General features: G+C 42.1%; 1 protein-coding gene across 9 annotated transcripts in view; it reads left to right on the top strand.

The window, feature by feature from the left end:
- ELMO1 (engulfment and cell motility 1) overlaps nucleotides 1-27,848 on the top strand; it is a 448,062-nt gene that overhangs the window by 355,286 nt on the left and 64,928 nt on the right. The gene's annotated exons all lie outside the window — the stretch shown is intronic.

The following is a 27,848-nucleotide window of genomic DNA, read 5'->3' as shown; positions in this document are numbered from 1 at the left end:
AAAATAATTTTTCAAGTTTGTTTACTTTGTGCATTTCAGCAATTTGTGTATAGTCGGTTTCTTGATTTCTCCTGCAGCCAGTTAAGCTTCAGTACAGCAAAGCACATAAGCATTAGCTAAAGTTTAAACACGTGAGTAGTTCCATTGTCTTCAGTCAGACTACTTATTGTATTTTAAGTTAAGCACCTGTTTAAATGCTTTGTTGGATGGAGGCTTATATTAGTTTCTCCTGTTGTTTTAATGAGTCTTTCACACACAGAGAAAAATAGTTTTAACATAGAAAAACATAAAACAATGGTACAATTCTGAGTTTACTTTTCATCCCTCTATCTCAAATAGTCTTAGTAAAAATAGAAATGGTCAAATCAGAAAGAATAAGTCATCTGAGAAATTGGAGAGAGCTTTCTATATGAGGAGAGACTGAAAAGATTGGACTATGTAAATAGCTTAATATGCAAATAGCTTAGTAAGATATTTAAAAGTAGTTGACATTTCTATAAGTAAGGATAGCATCTGCCATTAAAGTAGTTAATCCTCCTGTGCCAGGACACAATTCATTAAGAATATCAAGAAGAGATTTCTATGCAATCTATGATAACATGCTACTGGACTAAAGGACCATTGCTATTCATTTCCTGGCAGACTTTTCCTATGCTCCACTGATTTTCAATTTTCTGTACAGTAAATAGGTAACAGGAATTCTTACATTTATCTTTTAAGAAAAGGTTCCTTTATTTTATCCAAAGCTGCTCTTTCTCATCATGATATGTCAGACTGCCCAACAATAAAATAACATTCATCTGTTTTTATACCCAGGCAATCCCTTCTTTTTAGCCCACTTCATGTTGGTTTGCTCATGCTTGTTAAAACACATAGGCTTGCGCAGCACATTTCATTAGGGTGTGCACCCAGGGAATTTTATTTATTTATTTTTTTAAAGGCGAACATCATAAAGGTTGGGGTGCGGGAGGGAGTGCGGAGTGTGTGTGGGGGGGTGTGGTGTGCAGGAAGGGGCTCTGGGTAGGGGGTTGGGGTACAGGAGGGGTGCAGCAGGGGGATCAGGGCAGGGAGTTGTGGGGTAGGGTGCAGGAGGGAGCTCAGGGCAAAGGGGTGGGGGGGAAGGTGCAGGCAGGGGGCTCAAGGCAGGGAGTTGGGATGCAGGAGGGGTGTGGGGTGCGGCGGGGGCTCAGGACAGGGAGTTGGGGTGCAGGAGGGGTACAGGGTGCAGGCAGGGGGCTCAGGGCAGGGGGTTGGGGTGTGAGGTGCAGGCAGGGGGCTCAGGGCAGGGAGTTAGGGGCGGGGTGCAGGAGTGGTTCAGGCTCCGGCCCGACGCTGCTTACCTGCAGCGGCGCGCTGCCTGCCTGCCCTAGCCCCACGCCCCGCCGCTCACCACATCCCTGTGTGGCCCCTGGGGGGGCCACAGGGCTCCGCGAGCTGCCCTTGCCATGCCTCCAGGTACCTCCCCCGAAGCTCCCATTGGCTGTGGTTCCCCATTCTCGGCCAATGGGAGCTGTCGGGGGGGCGGTGCCTGGAGCAACGCATGGAGCCCTCTGGCCTCCCGGGGCCCCAGGGACGTGGTGACGTGCTGGCCACTTTTGAGAATGACGCAGGGCCTGCAGCACCCCAGGGGGCAAATCCCACAGGCTGGATCCGGCCTGCGGGCATTAGGGTGTGCCCGGGCACACCCAGCACACCCCATGCGCATGCCTACGTTAAAACATCATGGCTTCCAAAGTTTCTTCAGCTCAGACAGCACATGACAGCTTCTGTGGCTAGTTAGATGCTGTGATGGCCATAAACTTTGAAATGACTCAAGTATCATGTACCAAAGATAAAAATAAATATTTATTTTTAGTCTACGTGTATCATACTGTTCCTGAAAACATCTCAGTTAGTTTCTTCAGATATTTCTCACACTTTATAAATATGTTATTTTAATGTAACCTAGTTAATCATGAGCCACCCCTGAAGTCAGACTCTTCTCTCTCTCTCTCTCTCTTTTTTTTGAAATCTTACTTCTTCTGTCACAAGCTTCTTCAGAGGGATAAAATACCAGCCTGTGTCTCCTCAGAGACAAAAGAAAAATGCATCTTATAAAAATATAACACAATGTGATGCCATTAATAATGGTTTCATTCTAATTAGGGGCGTATTGACTGATGTTCCAGCGAACTAACATTTTCCTCCCAATCTAGTTTCAAGTAGCATTCACAGTATTTAATTTTAAAACAATGTGGAAGATGATTTTGTGTAGTGACATAAGATTGAGTGGAGATTTCTACCCTTGCTTGGTATTTTTACTGCGTTGGTTACTCTGTTCTTTAAAAAAAAAAATCTTAATTGGAGGTGGGAGGGACATGTTTTCAAAAAAAGCAAGCTCAACCTTCTCACAACAATGGGTTAAATCTTCGGCTTCTGTAAATTGTAATAGCTCCATTGTTGGATCTGTTAAGGATCTGCCGTAATGAACATATGCATAGATAAAATGTAGGATTGGACATCCTCTTCTGTTTAGGAAATAAGAGAAAATGAGTTTGTGATCCTTACTAGATATTGGTCCGCGATACAAAACCATCACAGTTAGACACAACATGATTAGCAGTCTCAGGAGAAATTTGGGATTGCAACAGTAGAACTGATACAGGCTAGTACTGAGGTGCCTTGGCAACACTGTGCAGGAAAAAAATCAGAGGTTAAGATGGGAAATTATTCTTCTGTCTCATGAGTACTTGCCTGTGGAATCTTATAAGAACTGTCTCCCATCCATTTCAACATGTATGTTAAACCCTAATGTGAGATCATGAATCATCATAGACTCCAGTGCCAACAGGATACAGATTAGGTCTGGTCTACACTACGGGGGGTGGGGGGTCGAACTAAGGTACGCGACTTCAGCTACGCGAATAGCGTAGCTGAAGTCGAACTACCTTAGTTCGACTGACTTACCCGTCCAGACGCGGCAGGGTCGAACTCCGCGGCTCCAAGGTCGACTCCGCCACCGCCGTTCGCGGTGGTGGAGTTCCGGTGTCGACCGGAGTGCGTGGGGAGTTCAAACTATTGCGTCTTGATTAGACGCAATAGTTCGAACTCCGAGAAGTCGAACTCACTGCGTCGACCCGCGCGGTAAGTATGGACCTACCCTTAGTCACCTTTCCTCCTTCATCTTCATGCTAAAATACCATTACCCGGCTTTCTCAGTGCCTGAGTGAAGTTAAGCACCCCGATGAAGAATAGTTTGTTGAAACTTAATCCAGATAAATTAGAGGCAGTGATTGTGGGGAGAGGTAATTGTTGTGAATAACTAGCCAAACCCTGGCTTTGTTCTCAGTTGAGACCATCTATTCTACAATCATCAAAGCAGTCCTCCTGGATTGTTCGAGGATGTTATCAGTAGGCAGAAGTGACTTCTACCATCTAAAGTGTTTGGTGTAGTCCTGACCACTGTGATCTATATGTTTGTTACTTCCAAACCTGACCACTGCAAAATATTGTGACTGGCGATAAAAGTGAATGACACAAAGAATCTCAAGATGGTACAGTATGTAGCAGCCATCTTCCAACTAACACAGGATAGCAAGAACACATCACCCTGTTGCTCGACCCACTGAACTGTGACTTCCTGTCTATCGCTAAATCCAGTGAATGGTCCTTGTTTTGATCATTAAGACCATTGATGGGGCCGTGCTCCCAGCTTTCCCAAGGACTAGATGCTTTTCATGATCCCCTCCATAAATTTATCAATCTCATTCTTTAAGCCAGTCAGGTTTTTTTTGTCCTTGCTATTCCCCTTGGAGGGCTGTTCCAGAATTTCAGTCATCTGATGGTTAGAAACTGTTGTCTAATTTCAAGCCTAAACTTATTGATGGCCAGTTTATACCACTTTGTTCTTAAATAATTCCTCTCCCTGCCTGGTATTTATCCCTCTGATGTATCTATAGAGAGAAATCATATCTCCCCTCAGCAAAGCCACGCCCTTTTAGTCTCCTCTCATAAGGTAGTGTGACAAAGTTCCTCCTCTACCTTGGTGAGTCCTGCGCTTATTGGCAGATTTGCTCACCTCAGTGATCTTCCTCACAGTCTGGATCAACTCCTCCTGTGTCAGATCAGGAGTTGGGAGGTTTGGGGGGAACCCGGGCCCGCCCTCTACTCTGGGTTCCAGCCCAGGGCCCTGTGGATTGCAGCTGTCTATAGTGCCTCTTGTAACAGCTGGATGACAGCTACAACTCCCTGGGCTACTTCCCCATGGCCTCCTCCAAACACCTTCTTTATCCTCACCACAGGACCTTCTTCCTGGTATCTGATAACGCTTGTACTCCTTAGTCCTCCAGCAGCACACACTCTCAGCTCCTTGTGCCTCTTGCTGCCAGCTCCTCACACACACTTCCTCTCCTCTGGCTCCTCCCCGCCTGACTGGAGGGAGCTCCTTTTTAAACCCAGGTGCCCTGATTAGCCTGCCTTGATTGGCTGCAGGTGATCTAATCAGCCTGTCTGACTTAATTGGTTCTAGCAGGTTCCTGATTACTCTAGTGCAGCCCCTGCTCTGGTCACTCAGGGAACAGAAAACTAATCATCCAGTGACCAGTATATTTGCCCTCTACCAGACTCCTGTACCCCACTGGTCTGGGTCTGTCACAGTAGGTTTTCCATCCCTCTGATCATCCTAGTAGCCCTTCTCTGCACCTGTTCCAGTTTGAACTCATCTTTCTGAAACATGGGAGACTGGAATTGCACACAGTATTCCAGATGAGGTCTCACCAGTGCCTTGTATAATGGTACTAACATTTCCCTGTCTATCCTGGAAATACTTCACCTGATGCATCCTAGGACTGCATTACCCTTTTTCATGGCCACATCACATTGGCAGCTCATAGTCATCCTGTGATCAACCAATACTCCCAAGACTTTCTCCTCTCATGATTTCCATCACTTCCATCCAACTGATACATCACCATTTTACAGCAAAGATTCTTGTTGTTAGTCCCTAAGTGCACTTTTAATTTTCATCCCATTTCTATTACTCCAGTTTTCAAGGTCATCCAGATCTTCTTATATGATATTCTGGTCCTCCTCCATACTGGCAAGTCCTCCCAACTTTGTGTCATCTGCAAATTTTATTAACACACTCCCACTTTTTGTGACAAGGTCATTAATAAAAATGTTAAATAAAATAGGTCCCAAGACCAATCCCTGAGAAACTCCACTAGTAACCTCCCTCCAGCTTGACAGTTCATCTTTCAGTATGATCCACTGTAATCTCTCCTTTAACCAGGTCCTTATCCACCTTTCATTTCTCATATTAATCCCCATCTTCTCCAATTTAACTAACGATTTCCCATGTGGAACCTATCAAATGCCTTACTGAAATCCAGGTAGATTAAATCTGCTGCATTTCCTTTGTCTAAAAAATCAGTTATCTCTTCAAAGGAGATTAGGTTGGTCTGGCACTATCTACCTTTTGTAAAACCATGTTGTATTTTATCCCATGCTCTGCAATTAATTCACATATAGCAATAAAGTAAACTGTACACAATGACTGTTTCTGCAATGAAATTCTAGAAGAGCTAGAAGACACTATGTTTCTTTATCCTTCTAACCTTATTTGCATTGGACAAGTGTATGCCAAATAAAAGATATTACCTCACCCACCTTGTTTCTCAAACATAAAAATAATCATTTTCCAGCTCCAGAGAAGTGAGAGCTCATCTCCCAATTCTGCAGTTACAGTGCCCATGGCAACATACTTAATAAGTACACAGGCTGAATAGTGATTAACCTAGGAAGACATTAACTTACTGTAACACACAGCTAGTTTAGAAGAACAAACATTATACACTCAACTTCCCAAGGAAATAATGTGAGGAATACACAGGACAGTTGGTAGTACATGCATATATGGAACCAGCAATGCCGTGTTTCCATTAGGACAATAAGCTACCTTCATTACCAAACAATGGCTCAATTTTGTATTATGTAAAAATGGTGAGTTTGACATTTTTCTGAATTTATAAAAGAGAATGAGAATTAACATGAAATTATTGCACTGTTCAAATATTAAATGAATTCCTTTCTATTTTTTTTTTAAATTCTGTTTTCACATCAGTATGAATCCGGAGTAACTCTGCTGAGTAAAATCACTGTAAATAAGGGATGAAGAAACCTTGTCTCTTGGGGGACTGTACTTTTTATAGATTCATAGATTCCAAGGGCAACAGGGACCACTGTGATCTTCTAGTCTGACCTCATATATATCACAAGCCATAGGACTTCCCCATTCCTGTGGCAGTAAGCCAGCTTCTGAGGAAAACCCATAGCCCAAATGAATTCTGGGTGAATACCGACGTTGTGATAGGATGGTATGATGAAACTGCCTATAATGGTACGTAGCTGATTTGCAACTGCTAGCAGCAAATATTTCCAGTGGCCCCACTAGATGGGGAGGGCTCTGAATTACTCCAGAGAATTCTTTCCCAGGTATCTGGCCGGTGCGTCTTGCCCATGTGCTCAGGGTTTAACTAATGGGATTGAGAAGGAATTTTGCCCAATTTGTTCCTTCCCCCATCCCACCACCTCAATATTTTAGTCACAGATCCACCCCCAACCTTTTGAACCATTTCTAAAAGCACACTGCCTCCCAAGCACCGCATTGTAAATCAAGATGCTCTGGTTCAAATCCAGGGTTAATTTTTGTCCTTTATTTCATTTTTTTTTCTTTTTAAAGGGGGAAGTCATGTTAAGATTAAACTGTGCAACTGGAACATCACTGTTGTTCCTGAGCTAAGATGTTTTGTGATGAGCCTTTGACCTACATGTCTGACATGTAGTCTACTCCCTTGCCCTATATCTGGATTATAAATGTCATGGAAGCAGGATGGCCATTTTTCTGAGGTTTCTGAAACTTCTTGTATGTAAGAGAAGTTTTTACTTCAGTAGCTTCATTAGATCACCTTGAATTCATAAGACCCAGATGAAAAGGCTGAAATTTAGGCTAGTTGATTATCTATTCATCAAGTTATTTGAAAAGTATTTACATAATAATAAATAGCTTCTAGACTCTGCTGTTTACAAGCCTTTGTATGCTTTGAATGTCTACATTATGTGTGCACCTGGCATGATTATAACCCACGAGAAGATCTATCCTGGAAACTTTTTCCCTTTTTGAAATTACCAAAGGTGTTTTCCACATATCTGAGCCATATTGTTGAATTAAAAAATCAACTTCAGTAGTTAACTTTGCCCAGAAATTGGACAAAGTGAATGCAAACCCAAAGCGTTTATGTCTGAGCCTTTTGTACATTAATGATCTGGAAAAGTTGTTCACATCCAAGAAGTGCAAGCAAACCGAGGAGATGCATTTCTTAGTTGTGTACTTTGTCCTCTGATGAGTGTTATATTGATGAGTGTGAGGAAGTTTACTTATGTAATTCCATTAAAGCTAATGGTTTTTATGGCTCATTAGGAGAATGGAACCCCTTAGGTCTTTATGCCATGGTTAGCCTTTATAATATTGTTCAAAGCTACACATTTTTCCCCTTTAAAATCCTCTGGGGAAACAGATTTATGTGATTGGTTTTTCTTTGACTACTTTCTGCAAGTTGCTTACTTATGATTGTTTTAAGTTTTGTTAAGGATATGTTTGGACACCTTCAACAACAGACAGAATTTTTTTTTCATTTAATTGAATGTATTTTTATTTGAGCCAGTGTGACATTTGCACGTTAATTGCCATTATTTATTTAAAAATCAAATGTTAATATCAAACTTTTAAAAAAGAATGCAGATTTGATGGAGCTAATATTTGAGAGGCCTAAATGCTGATATCACTGTTTTTGGACCCCAGCAAGCTATTTCCAAACTGTGTGTCAATGAAAAGGTCTGAAGTTTAATATTTCCAAAAACACAGACTGGCTGTAACCTGCTGCATGGTGGTACATGTATCTGTAGCAGAGAAAATATTCACAGCTCTAGAATATTTTCTCTGCTACAGATACATGTACCACCATGCAACAGAGTAGTCAGTCTTCTGTTTTTTGAAATATTCAACTCAGACCTTTTTTTTTACACACAGTGAAATGATGCTGAAGTCACAAGCAAAAATAAAATAGTCATATTTTAGCTCACTCAATATTTAGCTCCATCAAATGATAAATCTTTTTTAAAAAAGATGAAATTAAATGATTGATTTAAAAATAATAAAAATAAATCAAATAAAATAACTCAAATAAAAAAAAATTCAATTAAATGAAAAAAAAAAAAAAAAGGTTGAAGTGTTCCAAACATATCCCAAACATAACCTTAACAAACCAGGAACAATCATAAGAGGGGTCTGAGCCGGAAGAATGAGAAATACTTGGTAATGAGAAAGAGTCTGAGAAGAGCTGGTTAAAATTAAATAAAAGATGAAAAGATGGTCAAAAAAAAAAAAAACTTTCTTTAATGGAAAAAAATATTAAAATTTTAAATTTAAAAAAAATTTCAAATTTTTTATTCTTTTTCTGAAAAATCAAAGCAATTTGGAAATCTAAAAAAAATGTAAAAAAGCTGCTTTGTAATAAAGGAATGCGCTGGGTCAAATAGGCAACTTTTATGATGTGCATCTTTTTGTATTTTTTTTCCACTCATTCGTGTATTTTTATTTTATCCTTTCTCTTTTTCCTCCCTGTGATCCCAGGATGCAACCGTGGCTGGAAGGGACTGCTGGGCCAGCTGGTGGCTGGCCTGGTGCCCCTGGGCTGCACTCAGCCCAGGCTGCCTCTGACACTGTGGGCACACAGGCTCGCTTACTGAACAGAGACAGGACAGAGACATTGACAGGACTGATGATCCACCTCCCAGGACACACCCAACCGAGTCACCATGAACCATCAACATTTACCCCCCAGACTCCTCATCTTGCACTCATCAGAAGCACCAAGCCCAGCCTTCCCTGGCAATCATAGCCACTCCAGTTTCTTGTAAATCGCCAGTGACCCTTCAGCCCTTAACAGCAGCTTACCAGGAACTTCAAGATAAACAGCCCTTATGCACAAGCCCTAAATTTAAAAAATAAAAAAAAAAATTTAGTTTATGAACAAGAAAGAAACATAAAAGGTATAAAAGTGAAAGATGATAAATGAAAAGTAAACAAAAAAAAAAAAAAAGTTAAAATTCTAAAAAAAAAAAAAATCCAGCAGGTTTTTCAAGCTTTTTTTTTACCTAACAGGTTACAGTCTTAAGATTCATTTTTTTACAGACACAGAGATTCCTCCATTACAGTGATGGACTCAGTCAGATCAGGTTTCTTCCAGGACATCTCCTTTCTTTTCAGATCAGATTCCTCTCCAGGGCCAAGTGATGATGTCACTTCCCCTCTTTTATACTGATGAAGATCCTGAGGACTTCTCTTTTGCTCTTTCTCTCCATTGGAAAGATCCTTGCTGTGACATGGGGGTCAGGCTGCTCCCCCATTATCTGCAATCTCCATTTGGCCATCCCATTTATCTGAAGTCTTGGCTGGGAACATCAGGACATGTCCGGCTTGTCCTTTGTTGCCACTGAAAGGTTGGCTGTGGGCGTCTCCCAACCACACAACATATTTCAGCAATACATATTGCAATAGTTCCTGACTGCACATACAATGATAGTACATAAAATTCAACAGGATATTAATGTTCAACAGATCAAGACTTCTGAAATGATACCTCACAAGGCATGCATTGTACAAAACATATAATCATATCACAGTGGTGAATATGGGGGTTCCAGGGTTCTACTTTGAGGCACAGAGTGTCACATTGGTATCTAGGTGCCAAATGCCGGAACTTTAATGTCATCCTGAAAAAACTATATTCTCTCCACACTCGCTGGGGTTGATTTCTACAGGTGGTTTTTCTTCAGGGCAGATACTTGGGAAGAGGGCAGATACTTAGGAAGAGAGCTCACTGCTCAGAATAGTGCTGCCTTTATTGCGGAAAGGTTTGCTTGTTCAATCAGATGTGCCTTGCGGTGTGCTCTAAAAGAGGCAACACGTGTAAACAGGATAAATCCCAATTTTCTGTGGGAGAGAGTTCCATGACTGGGTGCCCTTTATCAAAAATAGCTTCGACTCCTGCAAGCTTTCTTCTGCCTATCATCAGCTGCATTACATCTTCTAATCATAGTATTCTTTAAATGGTGCAGAAGAAGAGATTGTCCTTTTACGTTGTTGGGCCTCACTTGTTGAAGGCTTTGAAGTTGCAGACCAGGACTTTGGATGGATCCAGTACTGAATGGGAGCCAGAGCAGCGTGATGTATTCTCATCTACCTGTTCCTCTTAGAAAGAGGGTGGAAGGTGCCAACCTGGACATACATGTTGTTAGATCCCAGGGTAGTAGAATGATTTGGCAACAGAGCTCAAATTGGGTGGACAGTATGGCTGGTGACTTTTCTTCACACTTCTGCCATTTGAATAATAAGTGTGTAATTGTCAGCCATGAAGTTACTGTTTTTTTAATGTTCTAGTTTGAGCCTAGCATGCAGGAATGACAAGGCAACCAAGAGTTGGTTATTTATGGAGACTGGGGGAGAGCTGGATGGTGGTGACAGCATAAATTTAACTTGACAAATTTTTGAAAGGAAATAAAATGCAATGCTTTGCTGTTGAAATTCTACAAAGGGAAAAAGACAGAACAAGAAATACCAGCAGGTGGATTTAATTGTTTTCTTTCACATACTCATCTCAAGTACTCTTCCCATTTCTAATTCACTCATTTAAATTACTCACATTCAGGACAATGGCAGTCCCATGTGTTAGCTTGTATAATGGAAACAAAAAATTGAGAGTGTTTACCTTTTTAGTACATCTCACAACTCATTCTCCTCTGAATGGTTTTAATTCAAGTGATCTGTAAGGAAGTGTATTTGGTAAGGTGGGAGTGAGTAAGTGTGTTGAGGCTAGCGTGGCCACTTTTTGTTGGACATATCCCTGGAGGTTTCATTATGACATAATCTTAAATTAAAGATTAATATTTAATTCCTGGATACTCCAGGACAATTCTGGAGGGTTGGCAACCCTACAAGCTGTCAGGGTGGGTCATTTCTACTCGCTCACACACACTGCCTCGCCTCCTTTCTTTCTTTCTTACATATTCATTATAAAATTGGTTTTATGGCTCACTTATAATTTGAAAAGCAATCGTGTAGCATGTTTTTAATGTGGATGAAAAACTGATTTTGCAGTATGGTATTTAATTACATTTTAATATGTTTTGAGACATGTTAACAATGAAATGTCTACCATAATTTATTTTCTAAACCACACAAGCACCAAGTATCAGAAATACATAGTTAATTATACATTAATGTTAATATGTCATTAAAAATTGAAAGTAATTTACTTTGGAAAGTAAGTATGAAAATGAGATACTTAAATAATAATGGAAACCAGACAGAAGGAAAACTGATAACCGCGAAAGAAAGAGAGAAAGAATAGGCTATCAGAAGATAGATGAAGAAAGAACTGACAGCTAAGAAGATCTGGTATTTCCAGGATTTTATATATACTCATGTATACTTAAAGCTATGCAGTAGAGATCGAATTTTCAATCCTGGGAGTCTGAAGTTTAGGCTTCTAAATACAAATTTAGGCACTTAAATAAAAAGGGTTTGTTTGAAGCCAAGGGACCTGACTTGTAGTCAGTCAGCTGTTCAGTATCTTGGAAAATTGAGCCACTTTTGTTTAGGTGCCTAAGTGGATTTGGGGGCATAGGATTTTCAGTACCCTGGTTTGAACATTTTGTTTGTTTTTATATACTCTGTAGATATAAATGCAGCAAATGTTTATTATGCTTGAAAAGAAAGGGACAAATCCTGTGATCCTTACTTGGTCAAAATTCCCATTACACTAATGAAAGCTGAATAGAAACAAGTCTGTTTGATGCACAGTTTTTGTACCGATTTAACTATTTCAGTTAATGTGTGATTTCCTTCCACACAGTACAACCCCTAACCTGGATGCAGTTATATTGGTATAAAGGTGCCTTATACTAGTATAGCTTCTTACCCTTCTCTGATGGGGGTAGGATTTAATTTATGGAAATAAGTCATACCAGTATAAGCACTTTTATATGAGTATAACTGTATCCACCCTCTAATGGGGTGCACACCACGCCCCTTAGGATTCGGCCCCTTGGCCCCACTCCTTAAAGGCTCAGGTATGCTTCAAGCTGATGTAATACCGGTGCTCTTTATTTTGTGTCCTTTCCCCACCACCAGTTTCCCACTATTTACAGCTTGGCCTTACACAGGCCTGACCAGCAACAGACAAGTAAGCTCCTTCCTCCCTCTGAGGCTGACTTTTCCCTCCCCTCTTCCACTTCCTCCCAGCCTTTTAGCTCCTGCTAATGAGGCTGGCAGGTGCAGGCAGTTCCCAGGCAAGCACTGGCTATTTACCCAGCGCCAAACTATTCCCCCTGATTGGGTCTGGGGTGGCAGGAGCTGATTAATGGCTTTGCTGCCCTACCACATACCCTTTTAACATTAAAGCAGTACAGTTTTGTGTGTAAAAGTTGAATGAGTAAAGCTCTCAGGATTTGGCCCAGAGATAAATAGCCATGTAGGTTGCCCAGAGCACTGATACTGGAGTTTATTTCAAGGGAGAGCGTGTGTGTATTTTATTTTTTATAAACAGAGGAAGTTTACAGTAATGTGCCATAGTTCCATACTCTGCTTGGGTTTCAGGTGCTCAAGGAAGTAGGATGCTCTATCTCCATAGCCCACTTGTCTTTCAGAGGCATAAAATCTGTCCCTCTTCATAGTCTGATTTGACTGCCATAGAAGGAAGAAGGCTGTACTCCACAGTCATCCTATGGGATATCTTACTGTACTGATGATCAGAAGGAAGGACAAACAAAAGCTTCTTGAGGGAAACCGGAGATATGATGAGTAGGTTAACAAATGAGTTAGATTATCTATTTAACATCTGTAAGTCATCAGGCTGCAGGGAATTAGTTTATTACATGTGAATTAAAAAAATAATTCCTCCAATTAGTTGCATTATGATCAACCTTCCAGTAAGTACTGGACATCGGAGACAGGATGGAATTCATGGCACATGGACTACATGGAATTCATGGCATGTGATCTGTTTATATGGCTATCCCTTTGAGGGGAGGAGAGTTTGTTTTGAAGTACTTCCATGTTATTTATGCAATGGCACCTAGCTGTTACCAGGGTGGGTGTCTTATAAAGGCTTATAATAACAACGTTCTTATGTAGGCTCTAGATCCAGCTGCACTTAACAGATTGCAGCCAGAGCCTGCTGTCATTTTTGCAACTACAGAAAATAGCAGCAGTTGTCCATGTCTCCAGGCTAAATGAACCGGGGGTGTTTTTTTCCTTTTTTTGGAAGAATTCTTCCTGCTGAGGAGCAAGAGAAGGTATGATTAATGGGATCATTTTACGTAGTTCAGCTAGTGTTACTGGAAGCTACTGTATTGGAATCTAAATGCATCTCTCAGGATGTTACAGTGAGGCAGCCACTCCACCCCTCCCACTCCGTGCAGAGATTATAATATGGCAAGGCTCAGAAAATAGGACAGGAATGGTTCTTACAGGATGAAGTAATGTCTTCTAAACTGGAGTGCACCAGTGGACAGTTTATCATCCTGGTTACTGCACCAATGAAGTGGAGAGGCCCTTAAAAATAAGGTTTAAGAAGACCTCAGGTGATGACAAAATTATAACCCTTTGCTAAATAAAAACCAAAATTCAAGAAATCATTGTATTGTTATCTTTATTTTACCTTTATTTTTCCTGTACTCTGTATTTGGCAGATTCTATTATAAAAATTCAGAGTGTAGAATTTTGTGCCATTTTTACACAATTAATTGCATTGGCTGCATGTGTGCCCATTAAGTGGAATTTATGCTAAATCTGTCCCAATTAAACAATAGAAGTTGCTATTGGCTGTGGTACAAAAATGGTTCCCTGGGAGACATCCCATTAAATTGGATGTGCATCCAAAGAGGAATATAATGCATTACATTTTTACTACGTTTAATATTTTTTACATCTCCTAATGGGGTAGAATTACATGAATTATAAATCAGAAAGATCTCTTAGGTCATGTTGTCCAACCCTCTGTGAGAATAGGATTGTTCTTTATAGTGCAATTGACAGCAATTTGTCAAGTCCATCTTTAAATGACCCAGGCCATGTGACCTTTTCCATGTGCCTTAGGACATGATTGCACAGTCTAAAATTCTTTTCTTGGTATTCAGCCGTAAACATTCCTTTCTTCAATTTGATTCCATTACTCCTAGTTATTACCCCCTTGAACCATCCTGTATCTTTAATTCATCTTTGACTACTAGCGGTAAATATGCCCAATGGTCTGTGATGGGATGTTAGATGGGGTGGGATCTGAGTTACTACAGAGAATTCTTTCCTGGGTGCTGGCTGGTGAGTCTTGCCCACGTGATCAGGGTTTAGCTGATAGCCATATTTGGGGCTGGGAAGGAATTTTCCTCCAGGGCAGATTGGCAGAAGCCCTGGAGGTTTTTTGCCTTCCTCTGCAGTGTGGGACACAGGTCACTTGCTGGAGGATTCTCTGCACCTTGAAGTCTTTAATGGCCCAGACATAGGTTAGGGTTTATTACAGGAGTGGGTGGGTGAGATTCTGTGGCCTGCGTTGTGCAGGAGGTCAGACTAGATGATCATAATGGTCCCTTCTGACCTTAAAGTCTATGATTCTATAATTCTACGATTCTATCTTAAGTTCTAATTCTGCACTACAATGTGTGCTGTTAGGCCCCAATACAGCAAAACATTTAAGTATGTGAGTAGCTCCAGTTAAACTCCCACTCAAATCCAGGGTAGCTGGACGTATCTGAGCACAAAATTTGGCCCTTAGTATCTAGAGACTTCAAATATTTGTTCATGGTTATCATACAATCCCTACTTCTCAAGCAACACATGACTAGCTCAAGGCATTGCACTAGATCCAGAAGAAGATCTCAGTATAGGAACTTTCAAGGCTATATGGGAGGAGGAGGGAGGAACAAAAAGTAGCTTCTGGGCTTTTAACAAGAAAAGGTTGCTCTCCAACATTAGGTATATTAATGGCATCTACATTGACATTTGCGCTACGTATCAGCATCTCATGTAAAATAGATGTGGGCAACAACTCTTTTCCAAACTTACTTTGCCAGACATTGTATTGATTAGAATGCAGACCTCTAAATTTTCCAAGCACATTGCACAGGGATTTTACAGTATGACTCTTATCTAAATAGAGTCTTATTTTAAGGCATTGATGCTAGGAGTGTTGAATAGAATAGCCAAAAGCCCATCCTACGTGTGACCACAGAAGACAACTGCAGAAATTTCCAAGCAACTGCTTTCCAACCCACCACCGTAGAGTCCTTTTTCATGAGAGGGACTCCCTGAAGCCTCCCTGAAGCCTTCTCATTATGATTTATATGATGGTGGTATCTAGAGGTCCCAGCTGATATTGGGGCCCCATTGTGCTGATCGCTATAAAAACACATAAGAGACTGTGCCCCAAAGTGCTTGCAATGTAAATAGACCAGGATGCAAGAAGACAGAGGTGAAGCACTTCCCCAATGTCACACAGCAGGTCAGTGGCAGAGCCAGGAATAAAACTATCCCTTATCTATATTGAACATTATTATAAGTTGTTAGTCTCCTGAATGAAATCCTTCTTTCATTCTTATGTCCATACTCTATCACTGTACAGTAGGTGATTTTTGATATTTTATTTTTCCAGCAAGATTATATTTATGAACATCTTTACTTTATTACTGCTGGCTTCTCTAGTCTTATTGCATCTGTTTACATTGTCTCTTTGGAGATTTAGAGACGTATAGAATCAGATTACAAAGCAGATCATTGTTTAAGAAAGATGTGGACAAATTGGAGAGATCGCAGAGGAGAGCCACAAAAATGGTAAAAAGTTTAGAAAACCTGACCTATGAGTAAAGGTTTAAAAAAGCTGGGCATGTTTAGTCCTGAGAAAGGAAGAGTGAAGAGGAATCTAATAATAGTCTTTAAATATGTCAAGTGCTGTTATAAAGAGGACGGTGATCAATTTTTCTCCATGTCCACTGAAGGTAGGACAAGAAGTAATTGGCTTAATCTGCAGCAAGAGACATAGGTTAGATGTTGGAAAAACTTTCTAACCATATAAGGATAGTTAAGCACTGGAATAGGCTTCCAAGTGAGGTTGTGATCTCCCCGTCATTGGAAGGATTTAAGAACAGGTTGGACAAACACCTGTTAGGGATGGTCTAGGTTTACTTGGTCCTGCCTCAGCACAGGTGGCTGGACTAGATGTCCTCTCAAGGTCCCATCCAGCCCTACATTTCTTTGATTCTGTGAAGGCCCAAGTGCAGCACCATGCAGTCATGGGAAACTCTTCAGGGTAGGGACCATGTCTTCCTATGTATTTGTACAGTGCCTAAACAATGGGGTTCTGATCCTGATTGAGCCACTAAGGGCTACTGCACATACAAGTAATGAATGATTGTAGATTTAATTTTTTGTGGATTTGGATTGGTTCAGAAAAGGCTCTGGAAACTGAAATGAGTTTATCTCTGGGCTTTTGCGGGGGAATATGATAAAGCATAAGTGGGAATGGTGGGATATATTTTCATTTTTTCTTCTTCTTTATAGTGTTTGTGAGAGAGGGAAATCAGTTCATTCATGCTTCTTCCAGATGTACAGCATAGCTCAGACAAAAGAGCTACTTTTCCCCCCATGAGTTACAAAGAATCTGATATCAGTTACACTGTCCCTATATCTTTGGCCAATTTCACGCCATCTCTTCTGCGTGTGCAAATGTGATGGGGAAAAATTGCAGCTGAGTGGGCAATCTGGATTCCTCCAAACCTGCAGTGAGTTAACATGAGTTAACAAGACTGTGGAAGGGTGCAGTCCAGGGCAGGCCAGATGCAGGCATAAGCAGCATGTTTTAGCATGACCACTCCATTTTGGATGCCCTACTTTTTATGCAGATTGCTCAGAGTCCTGGTAAGAAGAATTTGTTTGGGATGGAAGGCTCTACATAGGGCAGCATCTGCATCTGAATAGGTCCCAACAGTAACACCACTTTTACAGCCATTCATACATGGCCATTGGTGGCTAAAAGTTGAAGAGCACCTGAATTTGGCCTTCCATGTGCTATGTGTGTATATGTACCAAGTATGAACTTTTTTCTACATAGCCGTATCTATTGAAAATTATACTACGGAAAGTTATCTTCACGTCTAGGTGTATACTATTCAGTCAGGCTAAAAATCTCAATGAATTTCAATAGTCCACAGTAGAGTGTGGCATTAGTTGTCTTCTTTCTCTTCTTAGCAATCGCTATTATGGTTATTCTAGCCCAGTGGTTCCCAAACTTGTTCCACCGCTTGTGCAGGGAAAGCCCCTGGCAGGCCGGGCTGGTTTGTTTACCTGCAGCATCCGCAGGTTCGGCCGATCGCGGCTCCCACTGGCCGTGGTTCACTGCTCCAGGCCAATGGGAGCTGCTGGAAGTGGTGTGGGCTGAGGGACGTACTGGCCGACGCTTCCTGCAGCTCCCATTGGCCTGGAGCGGCGAACCGCGGCCACTGAGAGCCACAATCAGCCGAACCTGTGGACGTGGCAGGTAAACAAACCGGCCCGGCCACCAGGAGCTTTCCCTGTACAAGCAGCGGAACAAGTTTGGGAACCATTGATCTAGCCTAATAGTACTACTGCATATGTGGTACAGAAAATAATAATATAACTCAGGCCTTTTGCAATTACATAGCCATAGAATTAGGCTCCGATCATGAAATGTGTGGGACCTTGTGGATAATCAGCTGTTTGCTTCCCAGAGGGCCTGTGACCATGTGTGGCCTGGCAGAGCATGTTCTTAAATTGATTCTTGTCAAATCAGACAGCAGTAATTACTCTATGTTGTTCAAACTAATACATGGACACTTCTGTGAGAGAGACAGAGATGGTGGTGGGAGCTTCTCTGGGTTGGAGAAGGAGACATCTGAGCCCCCATATTCACAGGAGTGACAACAGAGAACCTCCCCATCCAGAGAACCTCCCACCGATTAACAATAACCTGAAACTTGCCCTCCTTAGCTGCCAGCTCCCCAGTGTCCCTTTGTTCCATCTGCCAAACAGTAAGAAGATTCCTGACCAGCCTCTGTCTGTACAGTACCTATCACAAGAGGGTGCTTGTCTGCAGAGGCGAATTACTGTTTTGTGGAGTCTGGGGCCAGAGCAAATGGGGGGCCCCTCCCCACCCCTTCCGCCTGCAGTCCCCCCGTACCCCTGCCCCGGCATTCCTGCTGGGGAAATAGGGTCAGGGCATGAGGGCTCACCCCGCTCCCAAGCAGGAGCACAGGGCAGGCAGAGCAGGGCAAGCCCCCATATCCCAGCTCCGCTTTCCAGCAGGAGCACTGGGCAGGTGGGGGAAGCCCCCTCACCCTGAGCCCCCTCTCCAGCAGGAGCACCAGGCTGGGGGGGGAGGGGAGGGCACAGGGGCAACCATTTTTTGGTCCCCCAATTGGCCAGGGCCCCTGTGCATGGGCCCCATTGGCCCAGTGGCTAATCTGACACTGCTGGTCCATGACTAGATCTCCTAAGTACTTTGGTCATAAAATAAATAGAAATAATAGTTACCAACACCATTCCACAAATGGTACAATCAGCTTCCCTCTTGCCCACTGCCAAAGCCTTCCCAGAACAAATCCTATCTGACTGATGCATCCCTAATACCCCCACACTCTAAATCCAGTGCCCTGACTGCTGGTACAATACAGTTGTTGATGTTGCTGATTTTGAATTCTGCAGCACATTGTAAATGTGGTGATAAGATGGAAAGGGTTCAGTGGCGTTGGAACAATTTGTACAGTGGGAGTGCTGAAAGCCATTGAACAAAACTGTAAACCCTGTATATGATGGAAACCACTTCAAGCCATGGGGTGGGGTGCTGCATCACCCCAGCACCCTTAGTTACAACTCGCTTAAAGGTGTTAGAGAGTTTTTATATTAAGTATCGAAATGAATGACATAGCCGGGATAAAATCAGTTATGAAAATTGATGAAAAGCCATAAATAAATAAACTTTTTGCACAATCATAGATTTCCTGAGCCATAATAGCTGTCAGGATCAAGAAACCTGGTCACTGATATACTTCCAGTTACCTAGCATCCTAGCATATTATAGTCTAATTTCTCTGAGCTCTTCAAACAGATGTAGCCAAACAGGGGGACTGCAGTGTTTGACCACAGTTAGCATTTGCAGTTTGGGTGTGGCAAGAGGTGTACATTTCGGTTAGCAAAATCTTTACAGATGAGACAACAATCTAAAACTGACATCAATGTTCTCTTATGGTTTCAGGGCATCTTCTTCCTGCTGTCTGCTCAGCAGAGTATTATGAATGGAATGTAAATATGGTGCCGTATAATATGCTGCTTTCATCTGAGTTCTCGTTATCCAACTAGAGAATACAGTTCATTATATGCATCGACAATACATGCATTACAAATGCCTTTTATCTGTCTCATTATAATCTGTTCATTTTGTCTGACCTTGCAAAATGATTGGCCTAGAGTTTTATAGGTTTGCTTTTCTTATCATATCCCATTTTAGAGTGTTTTGCTGCGTAACGTAACATACTCCATACGTTTCTAATGCAAGCCTATATCCAAAAGAATTTGCAGTGGATGCACTTTAACATCAATGTATTGTTATCATCACTGTTGAAGGCCCTACAGGTAAGCTTGCTATTACTTCAGATTTCTAGGGAAGTGGTGGATTCTCCAACTCTTGATGTCTTCAGATCAAGCCTGGAAACCTTCCTGGAAGAGATGCTTTAGTCACACACAAGGTACTGGGCTCAGTACTGGCGTAACTGGGCAGAATTGTACAGAAGGTCAGACTAGCTGATCTAATGGCCTTAAAATCTAGGATCATGTGCCAAATTACTGAGAAAACTGAAGATTGTGAAGTCATGCTAATTTGATTGATAGACCTAAGAACTGTGGACACAGTACTCCCTTCTACTTCCTCAAGCAGTTGGGCAGACTATGGACTTGAGATTATACAAAGAATATCTTTCCTATGCCAAGTCATATACCACTATCCTTTTAACGCAGCCTCACAGAAGACTGTCCACCTCCAAACAATCGCAGTAACAACAGCAAAGAGATAAAGTCAGCCTTCCCCACCACATTCATCTCAATGAGAAGCAAACATCAAATGTAGAGGGTTCAGTGAAAACAACATTGCTTACAACAAGCTATGCTTCATGCAACATTAAAATTGAATGTAAAGAGGTGGGATAATTTTCTGCCCCTGTTTTATAGAGTTTCCCCACAGTAGTTGCACAAAGTGGAACTGGGGCTTCTGACAGCAATGCAAACTATAAGATTCTCATTCCAACATTTAACTCACCCACATAACACAAACTGGACAAAATTTTCTGCTGGGGTAAATTAGTGTAGCTCCATTGTATTCAATGTGCTAATTTACCCCAGCAGAAAATGTAGCCACCTTATTATAATGTTCACAGTAGAAAATGCTAGAGCTAGTGCAGTTCTACTCTGAAAAGTGAGTATTTAAAAATAGCACCACCTTACTGAATGGGCCTATATCTGTGTATTTAGTGTCATAGCCTCTTATTTATTAATGTTATTTTCTAGTACTCCTTTTTCTATTTACTCCTGTTAGCAATACAGAGTTCATATAATTATGAGAGAGTGAGACTGACTCTATTCATGTTTGCACATCATCAACAGAGTGGAGAACCAGATTCAGATTGCAGAACATTAGTTGTTGGCTGTGCATGACTCAGAAACAGCTCAGTGTGACTTTCAGATTCCAGGTGGAGTTTTCAGGACTACAATTAAGGGAATCAATGGGAGTGAGGTACCTAACATGCTTAAGTGCTTCTGTAAATACTATATGCACTTTTAGGTGCCTAAATATCTTTGTAACACTAGTTCCTAGGAACAATATATATGGAATCCTAGGGCCTCATTTTTGCAAAGTCACTTTTCTGAATAAGTTACAAAATCACTTCTACTTTAACAGAAATGTTTTTCTATTGCAAGTAACTCAGATGATACCAGCAAAATAAATATGCATCCACAAAACATTTGAAATAAAAAAAAATATTTCTATCATTGTTAAGATCCATAAGTGCCAATGGTTAAATGTAAGTAGTATGTTCTTAACTCAGGTTAGCTAACTCAGGTTAAAATAGCAGTGAAGACATGGCAACTCGGGTTAGTAGCTCGAGTTAAATCCTGTACAGGAGCCTGGAGCTGAATTTGAGTTGCTAGACCATGTTAAAAGCTGAGTTGCCATGTCTGTCTTCACTGCTATTTTAATCTGAGTTAGCTAAAGCAAGTTAGCTAACCTGAGTGAAGAACAGACTCTTTTTCCCCCAGTGTAGACATACCCATAGTATAGCATACTGTGATATATATGGAAATGTGGTTAATGCCAAATGTTTCCTGTTCTCATGATGCTCCTAGTAGTTACTAAAATAATGGGACAGTGTGAAGGAGTGTTTCACCCTTTTAAGGGACAGGCCGGAGCCTTCAGCTGGGACAGCCTGTTATGTAAACAAAGTGGCCCAGCTCTGTCCTAAACAAGAAGAGGAAGCTGAGTGAGGGCTTGTCTACACTTACAGCGCTGCAATGGCTCAGCCACATCAGTGCAGCTGCGCCACTGTAGTCCTTAGTGAAGATGCTACCTACTGCTGACAGGAAAGCTTCTCCTGTCTGAATAGGTGCTCCTACTCCTCGAGAAGCAGTAGCTATGTCAACAGGAGAAGCCGTCTCTGCACTAGGAGTTAGGTCGGTGTAATTGCATCACTCAGGAGTGTGGATTTTCCACACCTCTGAGCAATGTAGTTATCCTGACATAAGTTGGTAGTGTAGACCAAGCCTCAGAGAGAGGGGAGTAGAAACCATGTGGGCTATGGTGGGTGGTGGTGGTTTTCTCTCGTGGAGGACACCATCCTAACCAAAGGCTTTGTGGGTTCTGACGGGAGGACCTTATGAACTGTTTATCATAATTACTCCTTTTCCTGAAGCAACCATGCAGCCTTATTGAAGTCTTATTAAAAGAATACATATTACTTTGCTTGTGTGGTTGGTTTCTCCTTTCCCCTGGACTGAGAAAGAGAATCTGTTGCCACCCAAAGCCGGGGAAGTTAAGGTGGAGCACACCTGCAGCACCCCATCAGGCCTCAAGAGGGCCTGCATGGACTGCCTGCACCTTTAGAGGCAAAAATATGCTTGAAATATAATGGAGCATCATGTTTCACTGTTCAATGGTGCCTATGAAGCACTGCAACGGACCTTTCCTTTCCTTTCCTGTTTAAAGGACTCCGCAAGACTTGAATTACTTTAAAATGGTTGTACATAATCTATTTTTCAGCTCTCAAAAAATAAGCATGGCCTCTCTGAATAATATTTCATTCTCATTTAAATGTCAGCTGTATGAGGGAAAGTAGTAGTTTTGTATTTTTAGACAAAGAGATATAGGATGTTGATAGATGGATGGGATGGTTGCTTCTGCATTACCCAGAATATCTGATGCAGAATACCCCGCATCAGCTGAGAACAGCTATTTATCAAGTTTCTGTCCTTCATCAATCACTGCCTCCTCCTTCCAAAAAGCAGCAACAACTAAAAAACCTTTCTTTTATTAGTTGTGAATGTGAGTTCTCGCTTCACTATCCATCCAGACACAGCAGCTTTCTGTTTCCAAAGATATTAATTCTTTTTTTCATAATGCCTGGCAAAAAGTGAATGACCAGTTATGTCTCACATATCCTAAAACCTTTTACTCAGTTTTTGTAACCAGGTGTTACCAGGGTTGACTCGGCTCACAGCTGGACTCCACACATGACATGGTTAACTCAGAGTTTCTAAATGTGTGTGTTTAAGGTGGGTCAGTGATGAGCAAGTGTAATGCCAACAGACCCCAGTTGTCAGCAGGCGGGATCGAACCTGGGACCTCTGGAGTTTAGTGCTTGAGCTCAAAGCCAACTGGCTGTTAGCAGACTTATGTTATCTCTCTCTTTAAGTGGTTTCGGTGCTACTAGCTGGTACAGAACACCACACCCAGGAGGTGTGTGGGTTACATACTTCCCCAAGCTGAGGAAGCGTGTCCTGAGCTTCAGAGACTTCCCAGTTGTAATCTCAGATGAGCCCCCACTTGTAATGGCAACAGACCCCAGTTGTCAGCAGGCGGGATCAAACCAGGATCATCTGGAGCTTAGTGCATGAGCCTCTACTGCATGAGCTAAAAGCCAACTGGCTGTTAGCTAAGGCTGTAGAGCAGACTCATTTTATCTCTCTCTTTAAGTGGTCTCAGTGCCACTAGCTAGGACAGAACACCACACCCAGAAGGTGTGTGGGTTATACAAGGATACAGCACACAAGCAGATCCTACTGTGGTAGTTTTACTGTGTAGAGAGGACCAACTAACAATGTTTTTGCAACCAGGTTAACCAGTCGTTATACTTTGCAGGTCTCTGTCTAGGAGGATATCGTACCTTGGGATGCATCCTACAAATAGGGAGAGCTCGCAAATTAGGTGTTTCCTGATTAGTCTCTGCTGAAGGTTGTTTTTGTTTTGCTTTGTTTTAAGAAAATCGTATTTGGGGGTGGGCAGGAATCTGATGTACAATTAATAACCATCCACTGTACCCAAGTGGGAGCCGAATTCATGAGAGGCACCGGTATGAAGGCAGATGATGTAGTAGTACCCAGAGTGCATAAGGTAACTGTGGGAAGCTTCATATTGATGATGTTCATTTGTTTTGTTGTGTACTAAAGGCGGAAGGAAACAACATTCTGGCCAAGCCAAAGCAATATTTGTATGTGTGCGATGGGGACAGTAGGGGGATGAAAGCTCTAAGGGAAAGTAGCAGAGGATGCGAGAGTGAGTAAAACAAGATTGATTTATCGAGTCTAAAACATTCATTTGTATTCCATTCTTCACTGTGCTGCAGAGGAGGAAAGCTGCTCTGGCACTGTGGTTGGGGAAGAGAGCAAGGGACGGGGAGGAGGGGGAGATCTGTCACAGGCACCAAGAGTATTTAATTTTCCAGAGACTATGATTAAACAAATGTTGCTGCTGTCTGGCAGCCCTTGTATCCATTTGTTGGGACAAAATTACGAGTAGGTAATTTGACTGTAGTAACAGGCAGAATGGCCTGGCTGCTTATTCTTAACAGTGCCTTTTCCCCACAAGTTGTTTGGTATTGAATATATTTACCAGCTTTCCTTCAGGGTCTGGAGTTGAACCTGCCCATTTTCTGACAGCGAGGAAGGAGAGAGTTTGCTCCTGATGCTATAATTGGGATGGATGGTGAAACCACCGTGGGGCTTCAGTAGTTGGTTTTGGAGTTTCGTTAATCAAACAGAAGCTACTTGCCTCAATAAAACACCGGGAAAAGGGGTTGGCATCACTCACTTGTGATCGGGAGAGCTATTTTCTACAGAACTGAACTGCGTGCAAGGTTCTATACCATCATCTGCCAGGAAATGGGTTAAGCAGTTAACCTTGACCAAAGGAGATGGATTTTTCACTGCTGTCATCCTCGCACTGATATTATCGCATCTCCTACCTGGGAGCTGATGTGATCGAAAGAAAAGTGCCTCGTATATGCAAGCAGTACACTACCTATAGATTCTACTGCCTTGCCTGCATTCAGTAATAACCCCAATTCAGCCAGCGCTGCAGCTGCGTTAGCAATGACCCCCATGGTACATCTACGCGGCAAAAAAAAACAATCAGGGCAGAGAGTCTCGAGAGCCCAAGTTAGTCAACCCATGTGGGTTTGCCAGGGGGGTTAATGTAGACGAGGCCACAGTAGGGGTTCGCACCAGCTGAACTAACTGAGATTTATTCTACTTGTAATCAGTGTTAAACGCCAGTTAGCTTAGTTGGTGCAAACTTTAGCTTCCCCTTGTGTCCACTTAGCAGCCAAAAGCACCAATTGACTCCTAAGCATAGATTACACCCAATACTGGGCACTGATGGCTTAATTGGGCCTATTCCGGACTGTAGATGAGGCCAAAAAATGCTCTGCCGCACTTCATTTTCAGCAGTGGTCAAGCACACTGAGAGAGTTATGAAATCTGCTTCTGTGCTCCTGAAAGTATAAAAATGGTTTTAGCCACTGACTTTAGTCTTCATTATATGACACTAAGGATGTGCCCCCGGGAATGGTAAAGCCATGAATGAATGGATAAGCTTGCTTTCTTTCTTTCCCTCTACCTATGTGTTATACATAGGGGATACTTGATGGTGTGCTATAAAAGTGTTGTCAGCATGAGTTTGGAATAGCCCCACTACCAGCGGCAAAGCCACAAGTGAATTACACAGGTTATTCCCAAGTAGTGACTATAACAGAGCATGTATGTTGGAGGAATGAACTAGAGTTTATTGGGACTAAAAAGCCCATAGGCTTCCTTAGGTACTTTGAGTCCAATTGACCAAGGTTCAGAGGGAAAGAGAAATTAAAACAAATAAATGTAAAACAACTCCAAGAATGACCGAACAATCTTTACATGAAAAATATTCCCGTTTTAAATGTCAGAATCTCATGATGCTTTATAGTTTGAAGTGAGTACAGTGTGGGTTCTGAAGCTGGTAGGGATCTCCCTTTTCCGATGGCATTGACTTTCCTGTTTCCAGCCTTCCAGAACTGTGAGATGAGGAGCTTTAAAGCTGTGATGATGTCAGAGATGAGTGGTAAATTGTGAATGTGATCCATTTATCACATGGATTTCTTCTCTGTGGTGCTGTGTTTAGATATACATAGCTATATCGAAAGCTTCAGGGAGCTAGCTATCTACTCACACACAATAGATTTTTCTCCCGTGTGTACATGCACACATTTGCACTGAATTATAATCATTAACCTAATCACCAAAGGGTCTTTGGTAAGATGGAAACCTGACATCTGCACTCTTTGACGCTTCCAGTCAAAATTTAGATTGTCTCAGAGTAGGGTGACCAGACAGCAAGTGTGAAAAATCAGGACGGGGGTGGGAGGGTAATAGGAGCCTATATAAGAAAAAAAACCCAAATCAGGACTGTCCCTATAAAATCGGGACATCTGGTCACCCTATCTCAGAGTGACATCATCCAGCATGCAGGTTTCTCACCAGGGCTCTTTCAGCTGTCTGTCCTATCTAGTATTCTGTTTGCTGTCCAGTGGAACCTAAACTGATTTCACTCTTGCAGGACAAAGAAAATGAAAGAGAGAAGCTGCAGTGCAGTCTGCAAACTTCTTTGCTAGAAAGAGATTTTTGTTACAAGAACCTTGAATGAAATGTTTGCATAATAAACACAAGAAGGCCAATTTTCAAATGCAGGCACCTTAATAGGATATCCGCATTGAATATCACACATTTGAGCTCTGCAATCACTATGTAAAATGTGTATAAATACCAGTTGGTGCATCCAAATACAGGATTTGAATGTCCTGTTAAGATACCCACAATCCTCATGTTTAAGGGGGAAAAAACACACATCTGTAACCCCCAGGTTTATAGTCCTATAATTCAAAATATTAATTTACATTAAAAAGAGGGGGAGCAGATCAGGAGGAGGAAGAGTTAAATGGCAATATAACTCTTCAGGGTTGGTAATGTCTTAGCAATTGGCACTTTCCCAAATTCTGAATTGAAGCTCATTTGGACAGATAGTTTGCCTTGTACCAAATAATTTGTAAAGGAGGGGTAAACAGTATGGCTCAGTTCTATTCCTGCAGCTTTAGAGAACAGAAATAACTGTAAAGCTCAGGGGCAGCAGAAGACTGCAGTTCACTTAAATATTTCCATAATGTACTCCTCTGACAAGAGCAGCTACAGCCATGAGTTAGCAGAAATAGGGTAGTCCCTAGGAATTGCAATCGTAGGTGGCCTGTTTGGTCCAGTATCTTTGCTAGTATCAGATGCCTCAGTGGGAGGTGCAAGAAATCCTGAGGCAGACAGTTATGGCACAATTACCTCAGGGAAAATTCTTCCTCACAGGGGATAGGGAAGGGGTTTGTTAAAAAGCTCTTTGTCTTTGCTTCACTTGATCTCTCAGTTAAGTTTGCTCCCCCTGCTACTTTTCACATGGAGGAGAAGGGAGAAGAGGATCAAATAAGAGGGGAGCAGCAGGGGAGGGAGAGTTAGCATCAGAGCACACTGGCAGAAAGGAACATCAAGGGTCACTGAAAGCTTCCATACTCTTCCCTGCCCACTGCAAGAAGCACTCCCTCTCAAGCCATGCTGGTGCCCAAGTGGGCACTTTGAAGGCATCTCTGCAGGTGGGGTTTCACCACTTGGGAGCAGGGAGTGCCTGTGGATGCACGTGTCTGTCATGTCCCAACTGAGAGCAGGCTCTGATGGCATCCCAAACAGGGGACTCTCCCACTCCAGGTCACATTCTCTTACTCTCTGGAGCCATTCCATAGAGAGAGGTGGAGGGGAAAGTGGGGAGAGATACCAGGAGGGTTTAGAATATGAAGAAGGGGACAGCTAATAAGCTATGGGGAAGTTCAAGTCATGTGGCCTGCTGCAGTTTGTCACAATGTAAGTGTGCATGAGGTGATGGGTGAGAGGGATTGGAACTAGGGTGGAAATGAGAGGTACTGGGGGCTAGATTGACATTATATGGAAGATGTTGATAACTTGGATTAGAAGGAACTTGTTGCCAGATTGCATCTCAGAGCAAGGAGATGCTTGTGGGAGCTCCCTTCGAGAACAATGCTGGCATCACATCAGTGCTTAGGAAGCTATCAAGGGTGTCAGATACAGCTGCAGCTTGCCTGCCACATTCTGATGTAAGTGATTTGTGGACTGATTTGCC

Source organism: Mauremys reevesii, linkage group 2, assembly GCF_016161935.1.
Source record: "Mauremys reevesii isolate NIE-2019 linkage group 2, ASM1616193v1, whole genome shotgun sequence".
Taxonomy (NCBI): domain Eukaryota; kingdom Metazoa; phylum Chordata; order Testudines; family Geoemydidae; genus Mauremys; species Mauremys reevesii.
The sequence above is the reverse complement of the archived record's forward strand: the minus strand, read 5'-3'. Positions and strand labels throughout refer to the sequence as shown.